We start from the raw sequence: 9,565 nt of genomic DNA, 5'->3' as shown, positions 1-9,565 counted from the left end.
AAAGGCCTTTCACAGAAAAAAAACACACAGAAACCAGGCTTTTGTCTCTCCAAAATATCTCCCTGACAGTCCTGGCATTCCAGCCTGGGAAAGATGCCAGGAATTCGGCATGTCTGTGCAGTGAGTCACGCCCCTGTCCTGGCGTGTCAGACCCACCGTCCTCTCCCTCTATCCCTCACTCTCCTGTTCTCCCTCTGGGGACACAAGGTCACCAGATGCTATGCCATTCCCTTCCTGGTGTTATTGTTCTTACTCCAGCACATTTATATCTGGAGATCATCCACAAAACGCACACATTCCAGCACCATTCCTGGGCACCACTAAATAGAAACTCGCTTTGGCTCAGTCAATACACCCCCATCATCAGCAACATCAATGAATTTGTACCCTACTAACGATAAACTTTTTTGCTGGGCCTCTTCTGCATTAACTCAGTTTTGTCTAGCATCACTGTGATGCACAGCCAACCTCAGCACAGTTGGGACGATTTCAAATGAACCTTCTCCCTTCAGCACATCTATAGCAAAACTCTGAAGAAGCTCAACTTAGTGTAGCCACAACTGCAACTTAAAAATGCCACCATCGTCATGATCATTTCTCTGAATATTTTAATGAACTGTCACCGGCTCAACTCAATATTCTTTCTGCATTCGCTGTGTAGAATACTGACACTAAGCTCATCTCCAACCAGATTAATATGTTCATCAAAACTGTAGAGTAGCTCAATACAGCTTCAATGTATTTCATGCACAGGTTCAAACTGACACCCCATCATCGACCGATCTGCCCATTACTAAACAAAAGCTTGATCTGGGACGCTCACACATTCAGCCTCTAGATCAGGATCTGGATATTATGTACAATTTTGGTCTCCAGGTTACAAATAAGATGTTGCTGTGCTGAAATCAGTGAGAGAAGAGTAACCAGGTAGGTTTTCAGGTTTTAAGGAATGCCCTACACGGACAGGCTGAAAGAACTGATCTTTTTTTTTCTTGAACTGAGAAGATCGTGAGGGAGCCTTGTATAGGCATTCGAAATCCTGAAAGGCACCAACAAAGTCAACCTAGCAGATATCTTTTGGATAAGAAAAACCAGAGGACACAAGTGTAAACTACTGAGAATAGGAGCCATTGCTTTACCTCAAGGGTAGCGGGAGTTCGGAACAATCTGTCCTGCGATGTGGTAGACGCTGATACCCTGGCTTCCTTCAGGAAACTGCTGGATGAGACCCTAGTACCAGCAAGCTGCTAACTACCAATGCGGCCGGATGGACCTCTCGTTTGTAAACTTATGTTCTTGATGAGGGACGTGCTTTTCCTTCATTCGGTGCTGGACGTCTTGTGGATCACTGTGGAGCATCCAGCATGTCAAAACCTGACTGGCATAAGGATGGGCAGGTCAGAGGAGCCTGTCTGCCCTTCCTCATTCTCGACTACACGGGTCAGGGACCATAGCTGTGAGCCAAGACATAAAGACACAGTTATTACAACACAAAGCCCACAGTCTGTTGTTAATATGGCAATGTGGTCGATGAGGCACAGTGCAGCATACACTAAAGGTATCGAATCCTTATCCCACCGAGGGCTGGTGTTTGCAGATTTTCAAATCAGCTCTTAACGACATAAATCAGTTGATTATTGAATTATTTGGACCAGTTTAACATCTTTCCCGAGCTCTGCAGGTACTGCTGCTTTAAAGAGACCTAGAAAACCTCCAGACGCACCAGGCCTGTGGGATCAGGACCAGGACTCCCTGGCCTGAAATATGTAAAATGGGTTGTTGAAGTGAGATGCACATGGATAGAGATTAGTAGCTGCAAAAGCCAGAGACACTGGGGACTTCATCTATATTGGGCTCAGATTGTTGCAAGCCACCCTCTGTGAATGTTCAGATTTTGAAAAGGATTACAGTGTTCAGCTGAGGATTTTCATGCCTTGCCATTTATAGAGTGACTGATTGTGTCAATATACAGCGCAAGTCTTCCAGGGTGTGCAGGCAGACAGCAGACACAGCGCGAAGCTCGAGGGCAGCCCGTCCTTGGAAAGGTTCACCGTAGCAACCGACGATTTGACTCCTTTCCTTTAGGATTAGTTTTAGACAATTTCTTTTTGCCACGTGTACACACTCAGTTCTCATCTCAGCATGAAATTCAGGATTTAGGGGGTTCCCAAAGGGGGCAGTCGGTAGAGGCAGGGCCTGAGCCCCGTCTTCCGGACAGCTTTCCGGTCTGGGCCACGTCCCAGACGCTGACTGGGACCCTGATGGCCACTGTCGTCAGGGATCTGCCAGCTTGCGGCACTGCCGGCGAGAGCTGTCACTCCTCCCGGCTCCAGCCCTCCCCTCGGGCCCTGCGGATGAACAGGGGATGAGTAAGAGTGGAGCAGGGATGCACAGACTTCTCAGGTGCTCGTTTGCAATCATCGCTTACCCAAGTCAGCGTCACGATGGCCCGGAGGCCTTACTGGGAAGCACCAGGCTCCATGCGGGACACACCCTGAGTGGAAGGTCCATGCAGCAGAACTTCCCAGTTTCCTTCAGTGCTCCCTAAGTCTCCAACCGACTGTACACTGGAGTATAAAGGTCAGTGGTTAATGTCCGCTAGCTGCAGTTTGTATCACCAATCCTCCTTTGAAATACCCTTCACTGTCTGCACCATGGCCAGTCAGCTTGCAGCCTGCAGCAGTCTGCTCCTCTGAGGCATTTGCTTCCCACTACTTGATCAGTAACTGCAAGCTCAGTGCAGCGATGAAGGGAGTTGATGTATTATAGTACTGTTTTGAGGCAGATCAGAGGGGCTTCACGTGGAGTAACTCTGGTCAACAATATAACAGACTCAGACTCAGACTCATAACAATATATGAGAACAAAACCCCTGGTTGAAGTTACAAGATACTAAAGAGGCCTCCTTTCCTCTTACGTACAAATCTCTGCCTGCGCAAGGCTTTGCAAACTTTTCATCAAAAGAAGATCAGAGTCTGTGGTTTTTGCCATTGTTGTCCTGGTCTTCTACCACACCTCAGCCTTGTTTTCACAATGCTGTGTTTCCCCTCAGCCCATCAGCCACACTCTAGTCTTCCAGCTCTCTGCTCCTTGCAGCTAGCACTGTTACACATTGTACAGAAAGCTTTCACTTCTGGACAGGTAAAGACCTCCTTACCAAGAGCGCGCTGGTTCGCCCCACGGCCCTTGTGAGCTCCACAGAGAGGTACCGGCTCTCTCCTCTGCCCTCTGTGCTCTGTCCTTCACATGAGATGTCAGGATAAGAGCCTGCTCTCAGTGGCTTGGCTTTGCAGCAGCAGCTATCACCGTTGCACAACTGTAGTTCCTTGTATCTGTAGCTCAGTTTCTACAAGAGCATCTGCTTAACAACAAATGTAGGCCTTACTACGTCTACAATCAAAACTGTGCTGCCAGTCGTAGAAGCTTCGAGATTGTTCTCGGTACTGCCACCACACGAGCTGTGGGACCACAATGCCTTGGATCCAGCTCCAATCCTGGTCCTGGAGGGTTGGTGTGTCTGCTTGCCATTCCAACTCAGCTCTTGAAGACCGAAATCCGTTCATCACTGGCTTAATAAGGGCAATTCAACAGCTTCTCCCAGCTCCTCAGGCACAAAAAGACCATCCGACCCTCCAGCTACAGTGCTGTTTACAGTTGTAGAAGTCCCCTAGGCTGCTGCTGTTTTCCCTTCTGCACACAAAGACTGACATCACAGCTGGGATGCGAACAGGGATATTCATCCAATCCATCCCAACTGGATCAGATGCACTTGGATCCCCTACCTCTTAGCTGTGCCCACACACTGGTCCCAGAGAGAGAGATACACAGCACCGCACAACAACGATGAGCGACGGAATGCCGAAAATGTGGGGACAGAGACAGACAATGGTGGCTGCACTGAGAGAGGCATCGTGATGTCACCTCTGGGACATGGCCATGGTGGGTGGGAAGACTGGGGCTCCCTCACACCTCTCCCCCCCCCTCTCCCTTCCCACCCCTGCTGGCCGCCAAATTCCACCACGTCGCGTCATCCCAGCAAAGCCTGCAACAACCCCCAAAGGGAAGCTCCGTCGGGAGAGGAGCCACCGCTCACCGCTGGGCCGGGACGAGAGTCAGGCCGAGATAACCCGGCGCGAGAACAATGGACCCGCCGCCTGCCAGGCGGACTGGAGGGTCTCCAACGCCAATCGAAAGCCAAGGCCACGTGAATCCCAGAGGAAGCCATCTGGCAGCCCACCGAGCCGTGAAAATGTCTCAAGCTGGTGCCAGCAGACGATTCAGCACAGGAGCGGTTATCGTACTCATTCTCGGACCTTCGTCCCCCAGCACTCAAAGCGTCCAGTTCGCCCAGAGGCACTTGCGTGTTGCTGTCAGACACGCTCATCGCAGCTCCTGTAGCCTCTCGGTTGCAGAGGTCTGAGTCCCATCAGCAAGCGTAGGCGGCCAAGGAGCCGATGAAGGTTCCCCACCTCTCCCTCGTGCTTGCTCCCTCTGACACTCTCTGTCCCCTCTCCCTCACAGCAGAAGAAGACTCCACAGCCTTTCTTTTCTTCACCTTCCAGCAGGGGATGAACCTTCACCCATTCCTGTAAACAGCATCGATCTTTTAGCAAATGGCTCACACTCTGTCCGGGGACCGTTTCCTCTGCGGGACAAACCTGTCTTGTTTTTGGGGACTCTGGCCTGACCAGATGACCACGTGGCAGACCCGGTGGGCTCAAGCAGATCCGATCACTCTCCAGAGCCAGAGCTCTGATCCCTAGGGATCCGGTGACACAGCATGAGCAGGGAATCAGAGGACCTGGGGAATCGGCAGCAGCTGGAACTGCTGCGTAGTAAACGCCTATAAGAGTGACAGCGGTTAATCCTGGAGAATGATTATGGATGAGCTGCTGGTTGTTACAGTGACGAATCCAACAACAAACCTTCCCTTACTATATTCATCCCGGGTGTGCCTGAAAATGCTGCACAGCACAACAGGTGAGGAGATAGTGTTCATGTGTAAATACTCTGCTTCCACACCCAAAACCCTTCATCGTCTTCATCGCTCTGATACCTACACACAGGGATCGGAGTAAAACTCCCAGGTGGTACGTGTGTGAAAGCGTCTCAGACGTCTCTCCCCCCACAGAGTAATCGCACCTCAGCACTCTCTCCTGCTGTCAGAGCATGGCGGTGTGACCGGTACAGCCTGTCAGAGCTGTGTCTTTCACACTGTTTCTCCCTGGTCGTACTGTCTGGCCTCACTCTGTCTCTCTCTATTCCCTCCCCTTCTTGCACTTTCATACTGCTCCACTCGGACTGTTTCTCAATCTCCGCTGGGCTGTAAATCCCCTGACCCTGACCGACCACTGGACAGCAGACAGTCAGTCTACAGCCTGACCACTGGACAGTCAATCAATCTACAAGATGACTGCCTGCCTGCACATTCACCACTGGACAGGGTACAGATTGACCACTGGGTCAATGAGAAGGGTTCATACAGACACACTGACTGACTGGACACTCCAGTACATTAACACTGCACTGAGAGAGAGGGGTTCATACAGACACACTGACTGGACACTCCAGTACATTAACACTGCACTGAGAGAGAGGGGTTAATACAGACACACTGACTGACTGGACACTCCAGTACATTAACACTGCGCTGAGAGAGAGGGGTCAATACAGACACACTGACTGGACACTCCAGTACATTAACACTTCACTGAGAGAGAGGGGTTCATACAGACACACTGACTGGACACTACAGTACATTAACACTGCACTGAGAGAGAGGGGTTCATACAGACACACTGACTGACTGGACACTCCAGTACATTAACACTGCACTGAGAGAGAGGGGTTAATACAGACACACTGACTGGACACTCCAGTACATTAACACTGCACTGAGAGAGAGGGGTTCATACAGACACACTGACTGACTAGACACTCCAGTACATTAACACTGCACTGAGAGAGAGGGGTTCATACAGACACACTGACTGGACACTCCAGTACATTAACACTGCACTGAGAGAGAGGGGTTAATACAGACACACTGACTGACTGGACACTACACTACATTAACACTGCACTGAGAGAGAGGGGTTAATACAGACACACTGACTGACTGGACACTCCAGTACATTAACACTGCACTGAGAGAGAGGGGTTAATACAGACACACTGACTGACTGGACACTCCAGTACATTAACACTGCACTGAGAGAGAGGGGTTAATACAGACACACTGACTGACTGGACACTCCAGTACATTAACACTGCACTGAGAGAGAGGGGTTAATACAGACACACTGACTGGACACTCCAGTACATTAACACTGCACTGAGAGAGAGGGGTTAATACAGACACACTGACTGGACACTCCAGTACATTAACACTGCACTGAGAGAGAGGGGTTAATACAGACACACTGACTGACTGGACACTCCAGTACATTAACACTGCGCTGAGAGAGAGGGGTTAATACAGACACACTGACTGGACACTCCAGTACATTAACACTTCACTGAGAGAGAGGGGTTCATACAGACACACTGACTGGACACTACAGTACATTAACACTGCACTGAGAGAGAGGGGTTCATACAGACACACTGACTGACTGGACACTCCAGTACATTAATACTGCACTGAGAGAGAGGGGTTAATACAGACACACTGACTGGACACTCCAGTACATTAACACTGCACTGAGAGAGAGGGGTTCATACAGACACACTGACTGACTAGACACTCCAGTACATTAACACTGCACTGAGAGAGAGGGGTTCATACAGACACACTGACTGGACACTCCAGTACATTAACACTGCACTGAGAGAGAGGGGTTAATACAGACACACTGACTGACTGGACACTACACTACATTAACACTGCACTGAGAGAGAGGGGTTAATACAGACACACTGACTGACTGGACACTCCAGTACATTAACACTGCACTGAGAGAGAGGGGTTAATACAGACACACTGACTGACTGGACACTCCAGTACATTAACACTGCACTGAGAGAGAGGGGTTAATACAGACACACTGACTGACTGGACACTCCAGTACATTAACACTGCACTGAGAGAGAGGGGTTAATACAGACACACTGACTGACTGGACACTCCAGTACATTAACACTGCACTGAGAGAGAGGGGTTAATACAGACACACTGACTGGACACTCCAGTACATTAACACTGCACTGAGAGAGAGGGGTTAATACAGACACACTGACTGACTGGACACTCCAGTACATTAACACTGCGCTGAGAGAGAGGGGTTAATACAGACACACTGACTGGACACTCCAGTACATTAACACTGCACTGAGAGAGAGGGGTTCATACAGACACACTGACTGGACACTCCAGTACATTAACACTTCACTGAGAGAGAGGGGTTCATACAGACACACTGACTGGACACTACAGTACATTAACACTGCACTGAGAGAGAGGGGTTCATACAGACACACTGACTGACTGGACACTCCAGTACATTAATACTGCACTGAGAGAGAGGGGTTAATACAGACACACTGACTGGACACTCCAGTACATTAACACTGCACTGAGAGAGAGGGGTTCATACAGACACACTGACTGACTAGACACTCCAGTACATTAACACTGCACTGAGAGAGAGGGGTTCATACAGACACACTGACTGGACACTCCAGTACATTAACACTGCACTGAGAGAGAGGGGTTAATACAGACACACTGACTGACTGGACACTCCAGTACATTAACACTGCACTGAGAGAGAGGGGTTAATACAGACACACTGACTGGACACTCCAGTACATTAACACTGCACTGAGAGAGAGGGGTTAATACAGACACACTGACTGACTGGACACTCCAGTACATTAACACTGCACTGAGAGAGAGGGGTTAATACAGACACACTGACTGGACACTCCAGTACATTAACACTGCACTGAGAGAGAGGGGTTCATACAGACACACTGACTGACTGGGCACTCCAGTACATTAACACTGCACTGAGAGAGAGGGGTTAATACAGACACACTGACTGACTGGACACTCCAGTACATTAACACTGCACTGAGAGAGAGGGGTTCATACAGACACACTGACTGGACACTCCAGTACATTAACACTGCACTGAGAGAGAGGGGTTAATACAGACACACTGACTGACTGGACACTCCAGTACATTAACACTGCACTGAGAGAGAGGGGTTCATACAGACACACTGACTGGACACTCCAGTACATTAACACTGCACTGAGAGAGAGGGGTTCATACAGACACACTGACTGGACACTCCAGTACATTAACACTGCACTGAGAGAGAGGGGTTAATACAGACACACTGACTGGACACTCCAGTACATTAACACTGCACTGAGAGAGAGGGGTTAATACAGACACACTGACTGGACACTCCAGTACATTAACACTGCACTGAGAGAGAGGGGTTCATACAGACACACTGACTGACTGGACACTCCAGTACATTAACACTGCACTGAGAGAGAGGGGTTCATACAGACACACTGACTGACTGGGCACTCCAGTACATTAACACTGCACTGAGAGAGAGGGGTTAATACAGACACACTGACTGACTGGACACTCCAGTACATTAACACTGCACTGAGAGAGAGGGGTTCATACAGACACACTGACTGGACACTCCAGTACATTAACACTGCACTGAGAGAGAGGGGTTAATACAGACACACTGACTGACTGGACACTCCAGTACATTAACACTGCACTGAGAGAGAGGGGTTCATACAGACACACTGACTGGACACTCCAGTACATTAACACTGCACTGAGAGAGAGGGGTTCATACAGACACACTGACTGGACACTCCAGTACATTAACACTGCACTGAGAGAGAGGGGTTAATACAGACACACTGACTGGACACTCCAGTACATTAACACTGCACTGAGAGAGAGGGGTTAATACAGACACACTGACTGGACACTCCAGTACATTAACACTGCACTGAGAGAGAGGGGTTCATACAGACACACTGACTGACTGGACACTCCAGTACATTAACACTGCACTGAGAGAGAGGGGTTCATACAGACACACTGACTGGACACTACAGTACATTAACACTGCACTGAGAGAGAGGGGTTCATACAGACACACTGACTGACTGGACACTCCAGTACATTAATACTGCACTGAGAGAGAGGGGTTAATACAGACACACTGACTGGACACTCCAGTACATTAACACTGCACTGAGAGAGAGGGGTTCATACAGACACACTGACTGACTAGACACTCCAGTACATTAACACTGCACTGAGAGAGAGGGGTTCATACAGACACACTGACTGACTGGACACTACACTACATTAACACTGCACTGAGAGAGAGGGGTTTATACAGACACACTGACTGACTGGACACTCCAGTACATTAACACTGCACTGAGAGAGAGGGGTTCATACAGACACACTGACTGACTGGACACTCCAGTACATTAACACTGCACTGAGAGAGAGGGGTTAATACAGACACACTGACTGACTGGACACTCCAGTACATTAACATTGCACTG

The sequence above is a fragment of the Atractosteus spatula genome, chromosome 5, assembly GCF_055471065.1.
Source record: "Atractosteus spatula isolate fAtrSpa1 chromosome 5, fAtrSpa1.hap1, whole genome shotgun sequence".
Classification (NCBI taxonomy): domain Eukaryota; kingdom Metazoa; phylum Chordata; class Actinopteri; order Semionotiformes; family Lepisosteidae; genus Atractosteus; species Atractosteus spatula.
The sequence above is the reverse complement of the archived record's forward strand: the minus strand, read 5'-3'. Positions refer to the sequence as shown.